Source organism: Myotis yumanensis, unplaced genomic scaffold (genome assembly GCF_028538775.1).
Source record: "Myotis yumanensis isolate MYYU_CA2020_CCGP unplaced genomic scaffold, mMyoYum1.0.hap1 SCAF_2, whole genome shotgun sequence".
Taxonomy (NCBI): Eukaryota; Metazoa; Chordata; class Mammalia; order Chiroptera; family Vespertilionidae; genus Myotis; species Myotis yumanensis.
In genome coordinates this window covers 182513616-182533562 of record NW_027223753.1, presented here as the reverse complement: position 1 = coordinate 182533562, position 19947 = coordinate 182513616, and the positions used below count along the sequence as shown (strand labels likewise).

Sequence of the window (19947 nt, the reverse complement as noted above, 5' to 3'; positions counted from 1 at the left end):
GACAAGCACACAGGTATGTTGGGATTGGCATACTGTCAATTCTTTTGGTCAAAGCAAGTCACAAAACTAGGCCAGACTCAAGGAGTATGGAACAGGTTCCACTTCTTTTTCTTTTTCTTTTTTTTTCTTTATTGATTAAGGTTTTATATATGTGTCCTTATCCCCCCATTGCCCCCCACCCTCCCTGGCATCTGTGCCCATTGGTTAGGCTTATATGCATGCAAGTCCTTTGGTTGATCTCTCCCCCTTACCCTCACCGTCCCCTACCTCCCCTCTGAGGTTTCACAGTCTGATCGATACTTCTCTGTCTCTGGATCTGTTTTTATTCATCAGTAGACACAGCTGGTGAGACAACTCATGCCCAGGAAGGGCAGAGGATGCTTAGAGAATGATAAAATTAGGGATCTGGGCTAGAGAGAACTGAGAGGCCTCCAAGCCCAGAGGGTCAGAGAGAAACTGCACGGCACCGAGGCTGTGTCCCTTGGGACAGGCATAGTGTCTGACTGTGGAATGGAGGCCCACAGGACTGCTGGTAGCAGGGGATTCTAGATCTGGGTCCACAGCCAAGAGAGAAGAGGGTAGGTTTCACTTCTTGATGGGAATACATTTGGAATAGCAAAGTATGTGGATAAAGGATGGAGTACAGTATTTTGGTCATTTTGCAATATATGGTAGTCCCTATAAGAGTATTTGGCAGAAAATATATGCTCAATAAAGGTAATTGATTAAAGTTAATATTTAGAACTAAAACTTTTAATTTCTTATGTTCTTTGTTTTTTTTACAAGGCTCACATAATTAATCACTTAACTGCTTGCAAGTTCTTCTAAAACTGCTTAAAATAATTTGTTTCAAATGTTAAAAAATTTAAATAGGAAAAAAATTTACTTTAAGACTTCATGGACAATAATATTACTTTTAGAAATTGTGTTCTCAGAATGTTTGGGCTCAAAACATATGTTTGGTGGGAAAATACTTTTCTTCACAATGCCTGGACACGAAATAGTGCTTTCTATTGTTTTATTCATTTATTAGTGTACTAGAGGCCCAGTGCATAAAATTCGTGCATGGGGAGGGGGGGTCGCCTCAGCCCAGCCTGCACCCTCTCCAATCCGGGATCCCTTGGGGAATGTCTGACTGTTGGTTTAGGCCCGATCCTGGGGATCGGGCCTAAACCAGCAGTTGGACATCCCTCCCACAATCCTGAACTGCTGGCTCCTAATCACTCACCTGCCTGCCTGCCTGGTTGCCCCTTACTGCCCCCCCTGCTGGCCTGGTCACCCTTAATTGCCCCCCCTGCCGGCCTGGTCACCCCCAACTCCCCCCCTGCTGGCCTAGTCACCCCTCACTGCCAGCCTAATTGCCCCCAACTGCCCCCTCTGCCAGCCTGGTCACCCCCAATTGCAACTCCCCCACCAGCCTGGTCTCCCCCAACTGCCCCCCTCTGCTGGCCTGGTCACCCTTAACTTCCCCCCACCCTGCTGATCTGGTTGCCCTGAACATCCCCCCTCCCCCCGCCGGCCTTGTTGCCCCACACAGCCTGCTTGTTCAGTCGTTTGGTCATCCCTCACTAACTGCCCTGCCAGCCTGGTTGTAGGCAGCCATCTTGTGAGGTTAGGAGGGTCAATTTGCATATTACCTCTTTATTATATAGGATGATTTGTTCTTTTCATTGTGGTGGAAGAGAATATATCATAAAATAAAGTTTTATTTTATTAATGAGATAAATTATCTTGGTTTATTTAAAAAATATTTTGAAGTAATTATAGATGATGAAAAGTGGCAAAAAAATAAGACAAAGTTTTCATGTATCTCCAAACCCCGTTTTGTCTAATATTAATAGTATACACAGCCACAGTAAAACTTTTAAAATTTACAATTAACATTAATAACACTATTATCTAACGTATAGATCTCATTTATGTTTCCCTAATGCTTTCTGTTTTCTGTTCCAAGATCCTATCTAGAATTCAACAATGCATTTGGTTATTTCTCCTTAGCCTCTCTAGTGTATGATACTTCCTCACTCTTTCCTTTTCCTGCATGAACTTAAAACTTTTTGAGACGTTCTTATCAGTTATTTTATAGAAAATCTCTCAGTTTGAATTTGTTTGATTTTTCTCATGATTGGAATGAAGTGGTGCATTTTTTAAACCCCAATACCCCTGAGAGGATGCTGTGTTCTCCATGCATCATATAAAGGGGTTGATCGTCTTCATATGGTGATGTTAACCTGCACACTTGTTAAAGCAGATGTGTGTGAGGATTCTTTGGAAATATTTTGAGATATGCAACCCCAACATCCTAGTGTCTAAACATCATTTTGAAATATAAGGAACAAGGACTCCTTGGAAAATTGGTTGATTCCAGATGGGGCAGGATACATTCAAGATGAACCTGAAACATCTTGCAGTGAGAAAGTTAAAGAAAGAGCTAAAAAAAGATGGAGGTGGACAAAAAACAACAACACACATGAGACAAACAGAAGAAGCTCCTGATGGCTGAAGCTAAAACAATTTGAATGGAAACATAAATAATTTTGGATTTTCACCCACAGAACAATACACACTTTGAGTCCATAGTGATATAAATATTTAATTGAGTACATACATATTATTCAGGGTGGAGGTCTTAGCTGGGACTACTATAACAAAATATCATAGACATGGTGGCTTAAATAAGAAACTTGTTTCTCACAATTCTAGAGTCTGGGAAGTCCAAGGTCAGGGTGCCAGTATGGTTGAGTACTGATGAGAGCTTCCTCTTGATGTGCTTTCAGCTTGCCATCTTTTCACATCAAGGACAGGGAGAGCAGCTCTGGCACCTCTTCTTCTTAAAGTCACTAATCCTCCCATGAGAGAACGGCTCTGATCATCTCATCTAAATCTAATCACCTTCCCAAGTCCCTACCTCCACATATCATCATATGGTGGGTTAGGACTTCCAGATAGATTTTGGGGGACACAAATATTTAATTTATAACATTGAATAAGATACAAGTATTCCTTACAGGAGAGTTCTGATGAATAAAACTACAAAGATAGGGGAAAATAAACACTCACCACTAAGCAAATAATATACATAATAATGATGTTGGTCCACTGATGGATCTTAAAATTAGTAAGCAAAATTGAGGAAAGACAGGATTTGCATACTATCTTTCATTTTAAAAAATGATTTTAAAAAGCATACCAATGTTTCCTTCTCTACCTATGCAGTTTGTGTTTTTTTTGTTGTTGTTTGTTTGTTCATTTTTGCCCGCATATCCAGATGCATCATTTTTAAATACCTTATCCTCAAATAGAGAAAATTATTCAATTTTTTTTAAATTGTAGTCTCTGGGTAGGCACCAAGTGACAGAACAACAACAACAACAAAAAATCAGGTTCCTTGGTGCTTCTATAGTTTTATTAGCTTGGCACAACAGGTGAAAAATACAAAACCTCAATTTGTGTTATCTTTTGGAAATTCCCCAGTTCAAAAAGGCCCATGTCTTGTCCGCTAGCAGAGTGATTACTAGAAAAGCAGGTGCTGTAAAGATGTTCATAAATCTAACCAGCTGCATGCACATGGGATTGAAGCATGGACTAGCTTTAAAAGCTGTATGAAATGGAGAAAAACACATACCTATTACGTACTTGTTTTTGAATATTCCATGCTTTGTTACATATTTTTTGTCTAGAGGAGGTGGCATATCCTAAAAATTAAAAGAGGCTAGACATCATCATCATTTTCCATGCACTTTTCCTTTGTTTTTATATGATTAACCAAATGTAAATGCAATTTTAGAGGGAAAAATCAGATATGTAAGTTGAAACTCTGAGTCACAAAATATAAGAGCTCAGAGGTTGCTAGAAGTCACTTAGTTTGATATGTTCATTTAACAGACATGGGAGTTATAACAGAGTTTAAGGCACTTCTAAGATTTGCTATGGTCTCACCCTTTCATTAATTTGGTAGTGATTTGTTCATGATTAAAGAAGTTTGACTTATTTAGAAGAGATGCACAATTTTATTCCAGAATAAGTCATTAGCAAACAGAAATTAACAAGCAAACTAATGATAATTTTAAAATAGCCGATTTTCATATTTAGCTCATCAGATTATAAAGCATAGTTAAAATATTCATAGCTTACTATAAAATTATAATTATAATAAAAGGCTTATAGATAGTAAGCTGTGGGGGAGCTATGTATTTAATTACTGAGTGTAATAGTTTGGAATAATAATGCTTCAATCTAAATATCATTGTCTTGGATATTCCTTTATTTATGGATGATTCATTAATTAGTTCAAAGGTACAGTGGAAAATAAAACTCGTAAAGTCCCTGTCCATGAAGAACTTTTAGTCAAGCGGAGGAAAATTAATAAGAAACTGATCATTAAATAGTTAGGCTTTTTTATGTTTAAAAGCTGTTAGATGGGAAAAATACATCTCTTAGGAGATGACATTGAAGTTGAGATTGACTGAAAAAATAAAGGAACACGTCCTGGGAAGCTAGAGTCAGAACATTGCAGGGATGGCGGCTGGTTGTACTGAGGCATTATGATTGGAAAGAGGGGCAAACCAATGCCTTGCCTGTGAGATAAGATGACCTCTACTGCATAATGATTTCTGCTTGCATTTTGCATTTTGTAACTAGAGAGTTTAGACTTATGGTGTCATGGAGAGATGATTGAGGAAACTCAAAGAACTTCAGCAAATTTGATGTGTTTTTAATAGGTGAGATCAGTCCAGTGGTGACAGAGGTTTGTGTTGAGATGAGTTTTTTGTGTTGTTTTTTTTGTGTGTTTTTTCCTGGTGCTATTTTAGACATGTGCCAATGTCAAGTTTCACAATTTATTGGAAACTGTAAAATTATTTTTGTAATGTCAACCCCTGATGGAGGCAGGCAGTGCAGCTTAAAGTGTCTCTTTCACCAGAAATGCAGAGTAGGACGTTTCATTGCTTTCTCCCCAGGAGTTGCTGCATTACCAGTTAGGATATATCTAACAGCATATCATTAACCAGGCACCATCAGATCATCAAAACAAAGAAACTGCTGAAGCTGAATTAGATGTTCTCATTCTACTAATGAGCATAGTGACACTATATAAAATCAAGATAGTAGCAACGACAGAGAAAGCCCAGGCTAATTTTCTGTATTTCCAAACATTAGATTATCACCTTCATTTGCTCATCCTGGCTAACTTTTTTGTATTTTTCCAGGTCTGGGAAATATTAGCTAAGACACATATGAGCAGAGTTGACTGAAAGAGAAATTAAGTCTATGGAAATTTAATGATATTAAAATGAAAAATCATTGGCCATGAATTATTACTTCAGTATTGCTGGGCTCTCCTTAGCTTCCCACTTACTTAATCCTGCTGGATACTGGAGTGCCTTCAATGCTCCATTGGCGTGGTTTGTAAGCAACAAAAACTGTAGTATTCTCTATTTTTAATAAATTTTTCATGAGCTGTAACACTGCTTAAAATTCCCAAGACTGAGTTTGATGACTATGACTTATAGCAATGTATTCAAGATCTCCATTAGCAATGTGTTATTTAGAAAGCATTACTTCAAGATTTGTAATAGAAAAGATTTTCTGTTGGCATTGCTGAACCTTGATGCCTTTTTGCTCTTCTAATTAAGGGCACTTCTGTTGAATAACAAAGTAGCTTTTTTTTGAAAAGGAAATTATTTGGAACTTTAGTTTTCTGAAACTGGCCTTTTTCTCCTATGGTGTGGATGCACTTTTCCTTTCAAATCTTTGATAACTGAGGATAATGTTTCTCTACTTTGAACTATTCTTTCTTTCATGAGCTCCTGTTACAAATAGGTCTTATAGTTTCTTCTGGAAATCTCTTCATGGTCATGTGAGCATTCAATTATTTAAACTGCATCAGGTTTTTGAAAAGATGGATCATGTCTCCAAATTATACATCCTTGCACAGTTCATTTTTATAAGTTTTCAACCAACTATGGTGTTCTTTTTCAAATTTCATCACAGAGTTTCTCTTTTCAGGTAAAATAATCTATATAATGAAGCCATACCAAAATAATAATAATAATTATTATAATTATAATTATAATAGTAATAATAATTTAGCCATTTAAATAGTTCAGTTAAAATATTGATTGTTACATATCTCCTCTAAGTAGGCAACCATTTTGCCCTATGAGTTAGAATAATGTTATTCAAAGATATCTGCTGTAGGGTATCTAGACATTTATACTACAACTAGAGGCCTGGTGCATGAATTTCATGCATGGGTAGGGTCTCTAGGCCTGGTGGATGATCAGGGCTGATCCAGACCTTCAGGCTGCTGGTCAGGGCCTTCCTTCCCTGGCTGCAGGCTGCCAGCTGGGGCCTTCCTTCTTTCCATACCACCGCTTGGTGGTCAGCGCACCTCATAACAAGTGATCAAACTCCTGGTCTCTCAGTTGAACTCCCAGGGGACACTTTGCATATTAGCCTTTTATATGTATAGATGTCTTTAATTTTTAAAGGGAGATGAACTCATAGATTCTATGAATAGGTTTTCTTTTAATGATCCAGTGAATTGATAGTGTCCCTATTCTGATCTAAACTTTATTGAACCATATTTGGGCTTGGGAACTAGAAATAATTGGTTGCTATCATTTAAAAGGTTTTATAGCCTTAGCCATATTTTTAACCTCTTTATACTTCTACTAGAGGCCCGGTGCACAAAAATTTGTGCACTCGGGGGGGAGGGGGGGTGTCCCTCAGCCTGGCCTGTGCCCTCTCGCAGTCTGGGACCCCTCAGGAGATAACGACCTGCTGGCTTAGGCCTGCTCCCGGGTGGCAGAGGGCAGGCCCAATCCCTAGGTGCAGCCCCTGGTCGGGCTCAGAGCAGGGCTGATTGGGGAGTTGGGGCGCCGCCCCCTGTCATGAACAGAGCAGGGTGGATCGGGAGGTTGCGATGTCACCCCTAGTCATGCTCAGGGTAGGGCCGATTGGGGGGTTGGGGCACCGCCCCCTGTCACACTCAAGGCAGGGTCGATAGGGAGGTTGTGGCGCCACCACCTGTCACACACAGAGCAGGGCCGATCAGGGGGTTGGGGCGCTGCCCCCTGTCACTCACAGAGCAGGGCCCATCAGGGGGGTTGGGGCTCCGTACCCTGTCACGCACAGAGCAGGGTTGCTCAGGGGGTTGGGGAGCTCTCCCTGTCATGCACAGAGCAGGGCCAATCAGGGGGTTGAGGAGCTCCCCCCGTCACGCACAGAGTAGGGCCGATAGGGGAGTTGGGGCACCGCCCCCTGTCACACACAGAGCAGGGCGGATCAGGGGGTTGGGGCACCACCCTCTATCACCCACAGAGCAGGGCCGATAGGGAGGTTATGGCTCTACCCCGTCACACACAGAGCAGGGCCCGTGGGGGGGCGGGTTGGGGCGCCACACCCTGTCACACACAGAGCAGGGCTGATCAGGGGGTTAGGGCGCTGTACCCTGTCACACACAGAGCCGCAGGGTGATCAGGGGGTTGGGGAGCTCCCCCCTATCAGGCACAGAGCAGGGCTGATCAGGGGGTTGGGGCGCCTTCCCCTGTCATGAACAGAGCAGGGCAGATAGGGAGATTGTGGCCCTGCCCCCTTCACACACAGAGCCACAGGGCGATCAGGGGGTTTGGTCGCTGCCCCCTGTCACACTGATCCCAGTGCTGGGAGGCCTCGCGGCTCCGCTGATCCCGGTGCTGGGAGGCATATTACCCTTTTACTATATAGGATAGAGGCCTGGTGCATGGGTCGGGGCCGGCTGCTTTGCACTGAAGGGTGGCCTGGATCAGGGTGGGGGTCCCCACTGGGGTGCCTGGCCAGCCTGGATGAGGGGATGATGGCTGTTTGCATCTGGTCACACCCCTTCAGGGTGGGGGTCCCCACTGGGGTGCCTGGCCAGTCTGGGTGAGGGGCTGAGGGCCATTTTCAGGCTGGCAGGTGACTGAAGCTTCCAACATGTCCTTTTTTTCTTTTTTTTTATTCTGGGCCAGCTTTAGCTCTGAGGCTTGGCTCCAGCTCTGAGGCCTCGGCTGCTGAAAGCAGGTATCTGGTTTGTTTGGGTTCTATAATCGAAACACTGTTTCAACTCCAGCTCTGAGATCCTGGCTGGCTGAAAGCAGGTTTCTGGGGTTTTGTTTAGCTTCTATATTTGTAACAATGTTTCAAACTGCAATCTCAGAGGCCAGCAGCCGCAGGCGGGGAACGTTGGCTTCCTCCGTCACTGGAGCAAGCAAGCCTCCTGTTAGCTTCAAGCTGCCTGGCTGCCGGCCACCATCTTGTTTGGCAGTTAATTTGCATATTGCCCTGATTAGCCAATGGGAAGGGTAGCGGAGGTACGGCTAATTACCATGTTTCTCTATTATTAGATAGGATTAGAGGCCTGATGCACAAAAATTCATGCAAGAGTAGGCCTTCCTTCCTATGGCTGCTGGCACTAGCTTCCCTCCTGCACCTGGTACAGGGCTGGCTTCCCTTGGGCCACCCATAGGCACCCGGGACCTGGACTGACTTCCCTCTGACCCCAGCTTCGTCAGGAAGGATGTCCAGAATGATGCCTGGAAGGGCATCTGGTCTAATTAGTATATTACCCTTTTATTACTATAGATGATATGTGAACTTAGGCAAGTTTCTTCACCATTCTGAATTTCATCTTCATATTTCTTGATATTGTGATAAACACACATCACAGATGAAATAGAGATTAAGACATCATCTTAACAAAAATTGTAAACAACTTCGCATTGGGTCTGACACAAAAGCTTTATTCATCCACTTCATTTATTTAACAAATGTTTAGTTAGTTCTAATACTATTTCTATTTCTAGTCTTAGTACTACTGAAAACAACAATACTGGTAATCTACCTCCTATTTTTAGCACCTACAGCAGGATTTCTTATTTCTCAGCCTTTGCTGTGCAATTGAATCTCTTGGGAGTTTGTTTTAAAGATTATACAACTACTAGGGGCCTGGTGCATGAAATTCGTGCATGGGTGATGGGGGTCCCTCAGCCCGGCCTGCAGCCTCTCCAATCAGGGACTCCTTGGGGGATATCCAACTGCCACAGGGATCGGGCCTAAACCGGCAGTCACACATCCCTCTCACAATCCGTGACCACTAGCTCCTAACCGCTTGCTTGCCTGCCTTCCTGATAGCCCCTAACTGCCTCTGCCTGCTGGCCTGATGTCCCTAACTGCTCCCCTGCCTGCCTGATTGCTCCTTAACTGCTCTCTCCTGCCAGCTTGATCGCTCCCTAACTGCTCTCCCCTGCTGGCTTGATTGCCCCTAACTGCTTTCCCCTGCTGGTCTGATCTCCCCTAACTGCATCTGCCTCAGCCCCCAACACTGTGGCTTTGTTCGGAAGGATATCCGGAAGATGTCTGGTCTAATTAGCATATTACCCTTTTATTAGTATAGATATATATTGAGATCATAAGATAAACTTGAGATTCTCTCCTTAGCTTCCAACTTAATCTTGCAGGGTACTGAAGTATCTTTGATGTTTCATTGGCATGGTTTGTAAGTAACAAGACACTGTGGTATTCTCTATTTTTGGTGAATTTTGCATGAACTTTAAGATTGTTTAAAATTCCCGAGACTTAATTTTGTGATAGAAACAAAATGGTTTAGATTGATTATTTATAAAATGGGTAAGGAAGTATCAATTTTTAACTATTAATCAATTAATACAGATGTCTTTATTGGTAACTCTCAAATCTCACTTTTAAAAACTCTGAATCTAAAGTAATAAATGAAAACTTTCAATCTCTGATTTAATAACAATAGCATTGCAAAGCTTTAGTTATTATTCTATTGGTCACATGATATATTAAGTTTAGCCATTCAAAAATATTTATTTAAATACCAACCATGTGGCAATCATTAGGGTAGGCACTAAGGAAATAATGCTGAACAAGACAAACACCCTCATTCCAAAGATCATGGAATCTGGTGGGAAAACAAACAAAACAAAAACTAAAAGGCAATAAAAATGAAGTTTGTAGAATATTACAATAGGGAAATATATAATATTGTTTTATTATCTTAAGTCTTTTACCTGCCAACCCTTTTAGTAGAACATTGATAGGATTTATGAAAAAGCATGCCTAGAAAGTCATGTAATCTATGCACTGTGCAGGCAAGGTAATTGATATATTTTCTTAAATGAGTACTGCAAATGCACTGTCCTGCCTAGCATAAGATTAAGGTCTCACTTTTCCACTTCTAGGGTATTAGCTTATTCAACTTAAGACATTTCTAAAAATGAAAAGATTCCCACATTCAAAGGGTTTTCTGTAAAGTGAATTTTGATGTGATTGTTGGCATACCGGTTGGAAATCAGCTGCAAAAGATGTTCACTTTCATGTATACTATTGTGCTAACTTAATAAACATTTATCCAGTGTTGTGGTTCTAAATCAGCACTAAGAATGGAGTATTGTTGCCTGGTGTTCTTTGTAGATGCTGGGAGCCTATGGCAGATGCATCAAACTTTCTCACATTCATGTAGAATGAAAATATGGCTCATAATAAAACATTCTGGTTCATGTGTCTTTGGCATAAACTGTTACCAATTAAGAAGAAAAACAAAACTTCACAGATATACGGGCTATTTATATTGTCTTCTGTAGAATATTCTGATCTCTCATTTACCTTTTTAGTCCCCTACTTCAAAATTTGCTATTGATTGGTACTGCTGAAGATGATATGGAGCAATGGCCTGGGAAATTTTTGACTTTTGAAATAAAGCACACTCAAGTCTCTCTCTCTCTCTCTCTCTCTCTCTCTCTCTCTCTCTCTCTCTCTCTTTCTCTCTCTCCACACACACATTTGTTACTTGAAAACTTTGAGTAACAATAAATATTGGATTTCTAATTGCACATCTTTTGATATGTTATTGTGTTCTTTTAAGCTTTCTTCTCTAATGACTACATTATATAATACATTTCTTCTGAGGTATATGGTAAAGAATACTGCAGTGTAACTTAGGGGATGGTTTCCTACTTGAGTCTCAAGTTTTATAATCACTTTTAACATTTTTTCTAAAGTACAAAATTAATAGGGATCCAGCAAGTGTGATAACTCAAGCAAATTTTCAAAAATAGAGATAGAATACTTTGGATCATTGCCATGCTATTGCTGCTTTTCATTTCCTATATTTCTGTTCTTATAATGATGGTAGGATAGTGATTACTCATTCTGCAAAAACAATATATAGAAAAGCAATGCTGCGTAACCTCATGTTGTTATGATAAATGAATTATATTATGGTGGTTGGAAATCTAATTAATACCTTCCTAACTTAGATTTCCTTTAAACTTAAGGGTGAGTATTCACTGTTCTCAATTTCAGACTATTTAGTGTCCTTCACTTATACTCCCAATGATTGAAGTAAACAAAAAGAGGTATAGAGATAGGGATCCAGCTTAATAATAAAACATACAGAATGCACATCCCAAAATTTATCACTAAGTTCAACAAACAAGAAATTATTTGATCAGATTTTCACAAAATTTCTCTTAATATCTGTACCTATTTCACTAGGGGCTAGTAGCAAGCTTTTCACCAATAATTACCATCCCACCAAACATTCTTTGAGTAGCACACTGTTCTAGGAAATACAAAAGAAAGCTGAGTTAGGGTCCCTATTCCTCATAGATATTACAATTTGTATAAAAATGAAATAGTGCACTAGCCGTTTTGGCTCAGGGAATATAGTGTTGGTCTGCAGACTAAACGGTCCTGGGTTCGATTCTGGTCAAGGACGTACCTTGCTTGAAGGCTCTTCCCTGGTCAGGGCTAATGCAGGGGCAACCAATCAATGTGCTCACATCGATGTTTCTCTCTTTCTCTCCCTCTCTCTTCCACTCCCCCTAAAAATCAATGGGAAATTATCCTTGCGTGAGGATTAAAAAAAAGAGAAAGAAAGAAATAGTTCCATAACTGTAAAACAGGGGATAGTGTGGTTCCAAAGACAGCAATTTAGGGTTTAACAATAAAGAATAAAATGAAAATCAGCAATGTCTTTGGAAGCCATCATTCTGAGATTCAAACTAATTTGTTCATTTTCCTCTTCTTATACTTTAGGCAAGTTATGAAACTGCTTTGAGTCAGTTTTTTCATAGGAGGGAATGAAACTGTATCTCTCCTTGGCAACATGCATGTAGTAGGTATTCAATAAATACTTGTTAGCTAAATAAAGAGCCTAAAAATGTCAATTCCAGGGTTGCTAAGCAACTTGCCAGAATATAGTAGTTTCTGGCTATTGCTAATCTCCTGCTGGTTTATGATTCCCATCTGATGGATTTCTAACATTTTAAAAATATGAGTCATTTAATTAGAAAATGCTATGCTAGCATTATAGGCAGTATAATACTCAGGAGCAATTTATCTTCATATGAGTATTTTAATTTTCAGGTTACATGTATGTTAGAGACAAACATTTGTTTTATAGACATATCCTATTTTTGTGGAATAGGAAATACTTCTAAAAAGTATATACATTTCTTTAGCAATTAATTGCTATGTTAAGTTCACGGAGTATATATTAAATGTAATTTTTCTGGGTAATATATTGTGTAAAGTAAAAACATATCCTGTAGTTTTGGGGAGTTTAAAACAGGGATCCAAAAAGATCACACAACACTTACCAATGTTTGGTGTAGATGTCTCCATTGCTCCATTTTTAAAACAGGATTAATGAGAATCTTACATATACTAGGACCTGGACCAAGCACTTTTTCCATCATAATCTCATTTAATCTGCACAATTAACCTTCCAGGTTAATACCACTATTATCACTTTACAGAAAAAGAAATAGGCTCACAAAGCCATTTTTCATGAGGGATGGGAAACGGAGAAACACCTGGATCTGCTCGATGCCACATTTTCTGGCTTTTCTTCTACACCGAACTGCCTGTTTTCAGAGGTTGTTCCCATTTTTAAAATTCTAATCATGAATCTCTGAGACAAGAACCTGGCAGTAGAATGAGTTCCAACATCTTTGTAAAGCAAACATCTGAGTTGCCCCAATTCCCCCAATTCGCTGAACTTTTCCAAGTATATCCTTGAATAGAATTCTCAGACTTTGGGAGCACTCCTATCCCTAGCTGTCCAACGCTGCAAAAATGGGATTCGCACATGGCTTGGATCTATGAATGATTGGGAGACCTATCCATAAAATTCTTGAAATTTATAATCAGTGAGAATTTTTTATTAGTTATAAAAATGGAATTGGAATAGTCCCTTGAGGACTTCCTCCTTACTCCAAGTATTCTTGAGAATTAGATAGGAAAAAAAAATGAGTAGCAATTCCACAAATACTCTCTGAATCCATCTTACATGAATTTATTTTTTTTCTTTCCTTTTTATTTTGACATTTCTACCTTATTATTTTATTTTTAATTTTTTTTAATTTCTTTATTGACTAAGTTATTACATATGTGTCTTTATCCCCACATTACCCCCAACCCCCCCACTCATGCCCTCACCCCGCTGTGTCTATGTCCATTGGTTAGGTCTATATGCATGCATACAAGTCCTTTGGTTGATCTCTCCCCCTTACCCCCACCCTCCCCTACCTTCCCTCTGAGGTTTGACAGTCTGATCGATGTTTCTCCGTCTCTGGATCTGTTTTTGTTCATCAGATTATGTTGTTCATTATATTCCATAAATGAGTGAGATCATGTGATATTTAGCTTGAAAATTTTTCCAGATTTTCAAAGCTCAAATTACAAGAATTTGAGCTCCTTGGTACTTTCTTTTTCATGTTATTGTTTATCAATTAAATGCCATTAAAATTATTTAAAATATTATAAAAATTAGTTAAATACTGTATGTTTGTTCTGTGTAAACAAAATCCTTGACAAAAATCCCACAGTAGAACCAGTGGTAAAGAGGGCAGGATTTGGAGTCACACTGCCTACGTTTGAATCCTGTTTCCCTGATTCCTAGCTGTGTAATTTTGAGCAAACCTTTGTGTGCCTCAGTTTTCTTATATGTTGAATAGAATAATAATGGCACCTGCCTAATAGGATCATTTTGAAGTTTAATTGAGGCACTATTTTTTATAGCACTTTGAACAGTGCATAGTTTAGTATATAGTAAGTTCTGAATGTATTTACTTTTATTAATAAGTTTCATTTGTGTGGATTTGAAACATTTTTGTGATTCTGTGTTTTTTTTACCTTTGTTGAACAAAAGAATAAATAGTGAGTGAAGAAGAAAGTATATTAGGAAAGGAGTAAGAGGAAGAGAGAGGGAAGAAAGAAGGAAGATGGGAAGGAGATAGATGTGAAATAAGAGGGTCAATTGGAGTACACTTTCCTTCTAGTTCTAACATGCTTTGACATGCAATGAAAACTATATGCTCTTGCAATTTTATATTCATGGATATTGAATATATATGTATTTATAAGGCAGTTTGATTCGCTACTGAAACTTACAGATTTCTTTAAAGGAATCTACTACTTACAACCATAACATATAACTGTGCTTAAATAGGGTAATTGCCTTGTGTACAGTTAGAGCATTATAACTTTACCTGTAGTACAATTATCTCCATAAGGTCAAAAGTATAATTTCTCTACCACATGATGCTGATTTTTCTATATTATAGTTATTGGGGCAGGTTGTAGGTTAAAAGCAACTCTGAACACTTTCTTCTCTCAAATGCAGCATGAATGCTTTCATTGCACATGATTATATGTTAAGGTAGCACAACTCGTGCAAAAGAAAATTTATAAGGCTTCCTGGAAAAGCAGAGTTAAAGATTTCTATTTTATGGTTTCACTTGGATCAAATTTATAGGCGTAATCTGAATAGGAACCTTTTCTAAGATGAACAGTTCCTTTCTTTTTAAAAAAGTATATTTTTATTGATTTCAGAAAAGAGGAGAGAGAGAGAGAGAGAGAGAGAGACATCAATGATGAGAGAGAATCATTGATTGGTTGCCTCCTGCATGCCCCACACTAGGGATTGAGCCCGCAACCCAGTTATGTGCCCTGACTGGGAATCACACCATGACCTCCTGGTTCATAGGTTGATCCTCAACCACTGAGCCATGCTGGTTGGGCACAGTTCCTTTCTTAAATGCTGTTCATGGTAAAGAATTGATGTTGTGATTTGAATTTTTAAAAATTCCATGGGAGATACTATTTTTTAGTATCCATGGATGCGCTTTGTAGAATTATAATTTTTAAATGACCGTTAAACTTATCAAAGTCACTGGGAATCATGTTGGATACCACTTGTTTCCTTTGCTGTTCCAGTTTTTATTACTGATTAACAAATCATCTTAAGATTCAGAGGCAATTTATCTTGATTGTGTGGGCGAGGAGTTTGAAAAGGGAATTATGAAAATGGCTTTCATTTCCTCCATGATGCCAGAGGTTTCAGGGGGGAAGATTTGATGGCCTGGGTGACTCAATGTCTGGAGGCTGGGATCATGGAGAGGCATCTTCACTGGCATGTTTGGCGTGGCTGGCTGTAAGCTGAGTCCTGACCTGGGCTGTCAGTTAGAAATTTTACCCATGGCCTCTTCATGTGGGCTTCCTCAAAACATGGCCGCGGGGTTCCAGAAGCAAGTGTTTCCAGAGAGCCAGTTAGAAGCGTTATTGCCTTTTATAACCCAGCCTCAGAAGTTCCATGATGTCACTTCTGCCATTATTGTAAGTCTGCCTGGTTACAAAGGGCGGGGAGGGTTGTCATTAGCACCACCTCCAATGGGAGGAGTGACAAAGCCACACTGTAAGAAGACCATGCGCCACGGAAGATACTGTTGCAGCCATCATTGGAAAATAGAATCTTCTACATTGCTATAAAAAATAACAACATCCATAACCAGCCATTATTGGCCTTTCCTCGTGTATTTTTGCACTACATTGACTTTAATTCCATCAATAATCTCAACATTTCACCAGGACCAGCATTTTAAATGAACCATAGTATCAACATAGAATGCCGTTGCCCTGTGACTTTTACAATGGAGGTCAGTGTGATCTTATCTCATAGGCAAATGGTCAGTGTTATGTCTTTTAGGATTTGGCCAACGAAAGCAAACAAAACCATCCTTAGTTATAGCAGCTAAACATACAACTGAAGAATCTATCTTCTTTGCTATCTAGAAGGAGAAGTGTGGAGCAACAGCGGTACTAATTTACCAAATAATAGCATATCACATCACAGGATCCCTGGGCTCCTTGTACACTGGTTTTGAGCAGCAATTCCCCAATTGTTACCCATTGACCACTTGCATCAAAGTCATTGAAGGCAGGGTCAGTAAACTGCAGACAATAGACTAAATCTGACCTGGAGTCTATATGGCTCAGTTTACTAAGAATGATTTTTAAAGACTTGCATAAAACAAAACAACAAAAATAATAATGACAAAAACAATAGCAAACAAACAAAAACAATGTGACAGAGACCACCAAAGCTTAAAGTATTTACTATCTGGTTCCTTTATAGAGAAGGTTGGCTGGCCTGGCGTACTTGATAAAAATGCAGGTTCCTGTTTCATTGTTGATTTACTAAATGTGAATTGTATGGCAGGGTGTCAGTGGGTGGGATAGGGACAAGGTGGGGAGTAGATTTGGGGAAACTGTATGTCTGAGAAATTCCCAAAGGGATTTTTTTATGTCTGCTGAATTTTTTGAACTACTCCTTTTGGTTGCTGAGAAATACTTGGAACTATGCGTGGTTTGGCTAATTTGGCCAGTTAACTGATTTTCATTATTATCTCTTGCTGTGTGAAACACAGACACAATTCTGTTTATCGCAGTGGATGTTGTTGTATCATAGCCAAGAAACATTGAGTTGAAAGTGAGCTTTATTTTCCTGAGAGCAAAGATCCTTCTTAAATTTGGACCTTAACACATTTTTGATATTTTCTTTCTTTTTTTGTTTTTGTTAGTTTGATTGTTTGTTTTGCTTTGTTAATCCTCACTTAGGGATATTTTTTTCCATTGATTTTTAAAGAGAGTGGAAGGTAGGGAGGAGGGAAAAAGAGAAGGAGAAAGAAACATTAATGTGAGAGAAACACATCGATTGGTTGCCTTCCTCATAAGCCTTGAGTAGGCCCAGGCCCTGGGGAATGAACCTGCAACCCAGTTATGTGCCCTTGACCTGGGAATGGAACCCCAAACCCTTAATTGCACACGCCGATGCTCTACCACTGAGCAACACCGGCCAGGGCTGACATTTTCATGAGGTATTCGTTGTGTTTTTAAAGATTACAAAGCCCTATTTTAAGTTAATAGTAAATTCTAGAAGGCAGTTCCCTAAAATATTAAGGTTGTGAACAACTTTGTTTTTGTCAACAATTTGAAATAATTTTAGCAACTATAAAGGATTAGTTAAGTTATATTGTTTTCATAACATGATATATTTAGCAGTCATTAAGTGGTGCTATAGAAAAATCATTAATAAAATAGAAGGATGGTCATATTGAAAGTAAAATTTAAGTAGATTATATAAACAAGCTGTAACAATTCCATTTGTGTCAAATAGCTATGTAAGTCTATATGTCAGTATCTCTCTATCCATCTATATATCTAACCATCTACCTATTTATCTACTTTTCTTTCTACCTATATGTTTAGATAAAGGCTAGAAGAATAGAGAAAAGGATATTAAGAGAAAGGATGGAAGGATATACCAAGGCATTAATAGCAAATCTGCCAACTTCTACTACTGTAGTAAAGGAAAAGAATATTACATGAAAATGAATATAATGCTTAAAATCTAAAATTATATAATTTCCTAAATTGAAGACCCATAAACCTCTACTTTTGGTAGAAAGTATTCAAAATGAGTAAAAAATATCTTCATGAGTCACGCTCGGTTGTGTTGCGAATGTGATTTTCAGGAGGCAAGACAAGACTAAAATCACTACATTAAATAGTAATCATTATATTTTTCAATTAAAATAGCAAACTAGGGACAGCTTTCTAAATAATATGGTAAGAATAACCCTCCAAGCTCATTATGAACCAAAATGCTAGCAAGCCCAACTCAACTGAGATGACAGCAAAGCATTTTTATAAATACCTGTTGTTTAATTGTTATCTGTTATTCCATTTCCATTCTTACTGCTACAGTTTTTTCCTTCTTAAAACCACTAGTTTAATATCATTCAAGATTGATTCATAGCCTAGTCTGTCATTATTCCCTGCTGTAAACCCTTTGTCCTAGACATACCAAACTATTTTTAGTTTTTTGAATCTAAGATAATTTTTCACAACTTTATGCCTTTCACCTTGCTTTTACTCTTATCTTAAATGCCCACTCCTACCTAATTCTTTTGTAAAAAGAATTACCTATTTTTATAGCCCTCCATATCCTACTTTGTAATAATGTTATTGTAATCTGTTCCTCTCTCTAACATGGTCCTTATCACATCACATCACACTAATTCTCTCTATAACATTTGCAAAAGGCTCTTATCTTTTTAAAATTTGAATATTCAGCATTCAGCACCTAGTAAGCACCCAATAAATATTTGTCTCAGGAATGAATCAATATTCCCCTTCATAACTCATTTAACATTAAATATTCTGACCTGGTTACACAATTCCCAGACTACAAAGCCAGTTACTTGATGCCCACATTTTACACAGAAAGTACATGTGACAGCAATTTCCCTATCATCTCAGGGATCCTATATAATAAAAGCCTAATATGCTAAGTGTCTGGTTATCTGGTGACCAGTCAACTGTTCAATCAATCAAAAAGCAATATGCTGCCCTAACCGGTTTGGCTCAGTGGATAGAATGTTGGCCTGTGGACTGAAAGGTCCCAGGTTCGATTCTGGTCAAGGGCATGTACCTTAGTTGCAGGCATATCCCGAGTGGGGGATTTGCAGGAGGCAGCTGATCTATGTTTCTTTCTCATCGATGTTTCTAACTATCCTCCCTTCCTCTCTGTAAAAAATCAATAAAATATATTTTTTTAAAAAGTAATATGCTAATGATATGCTAAGGCCACTCAACTGCTGCTATCATGTGCACTGACCACCAGGGGACAGACACTCTGACTGGTAGGTTAGCTTGCTGCTGGAGTCAAGCTGATCAGGACTGAGTGAGATGGGCCTGACACGCCCTAGAGCCCTCCTGCAGTCCCTCCCTGGCTGGCCAACCTCTCACATTCCTCCCCGGCTGGCTGGCCCAGAGCGGCCCCAATTGGGACTGGGCGAGATGGGGCCGGACATGCCCTGGAGCCCTCCCGGGGTCACTCCCCGGCCCCAATCCTGCACCTGTGTGGTCCCTCAGCCTGGTCTGTGCCCTCTTGCAATCCTGGACCCATCAAGGAATGTTGGAGAGCTGGTTTTGTCCCAATCCCACAGGCCATTCCCCTCTGGAGGGCGCCAGATGCAGGGCTCATGGCTGGTGAACACTGGGACTGATTGGTCATGGCAGGTGCAGTGGGGCTGTGTTGAGCAGGAACAGCAGGTAGGAGCTGCTGGCGGTGTTGGACTATGGGGTTTCACCTGATCCCCGCAGGCCCAGAGGGACCTCACCTGTGCACAAATTTATGCACTGGGCCTCTAGTAATGTAATAAAGAATAAAGCTAGGTGTGTTAGCACCTAAATGCTGACTTCAGTATGCCCATCCATTGTGACTGCTTTTACTGTGAGCCACACATTACTAGAAATGATGAGTGAAGAGAGCAGACACGCACGCACATGTAACAGAGGGAAATATTTGGTTGAAACACAATAATGGGAAGATATTTAAGGAGGTTGCTGAATTGGTTATATTTGTAACCCACATAACTTAACATTAGGAATTAGAGCCTATGGTGTTACTTGTTAAAGTGATAACAACATAGTCTGAACTTACTATTTCTATTTAGGTTTGGGTCTGAGGAAGCCTGCCAGATATCAGGTTTGGCCAGTAAAAAGGGGAACCATATGTCACTGATTGCTTGGTGCTGTCCAAGTTTACACTTG

General features: G+C 39.5%; 1 protein-coding gene across 1 annotated transcript in view; it reads left to right on the top strand.

The window, feature by feature from the left end:
* The window catches only part of NAALADL2 (N-acetylated alpha-linked acidic dipeptidase like 2), a 796115-nt gene that overhangs the window by 40725 nt on the left and 735443 nt on the right, over positions 1-19947 (top strand). The gene's annotated exons all lie outside the window — the stretch shown is intronic.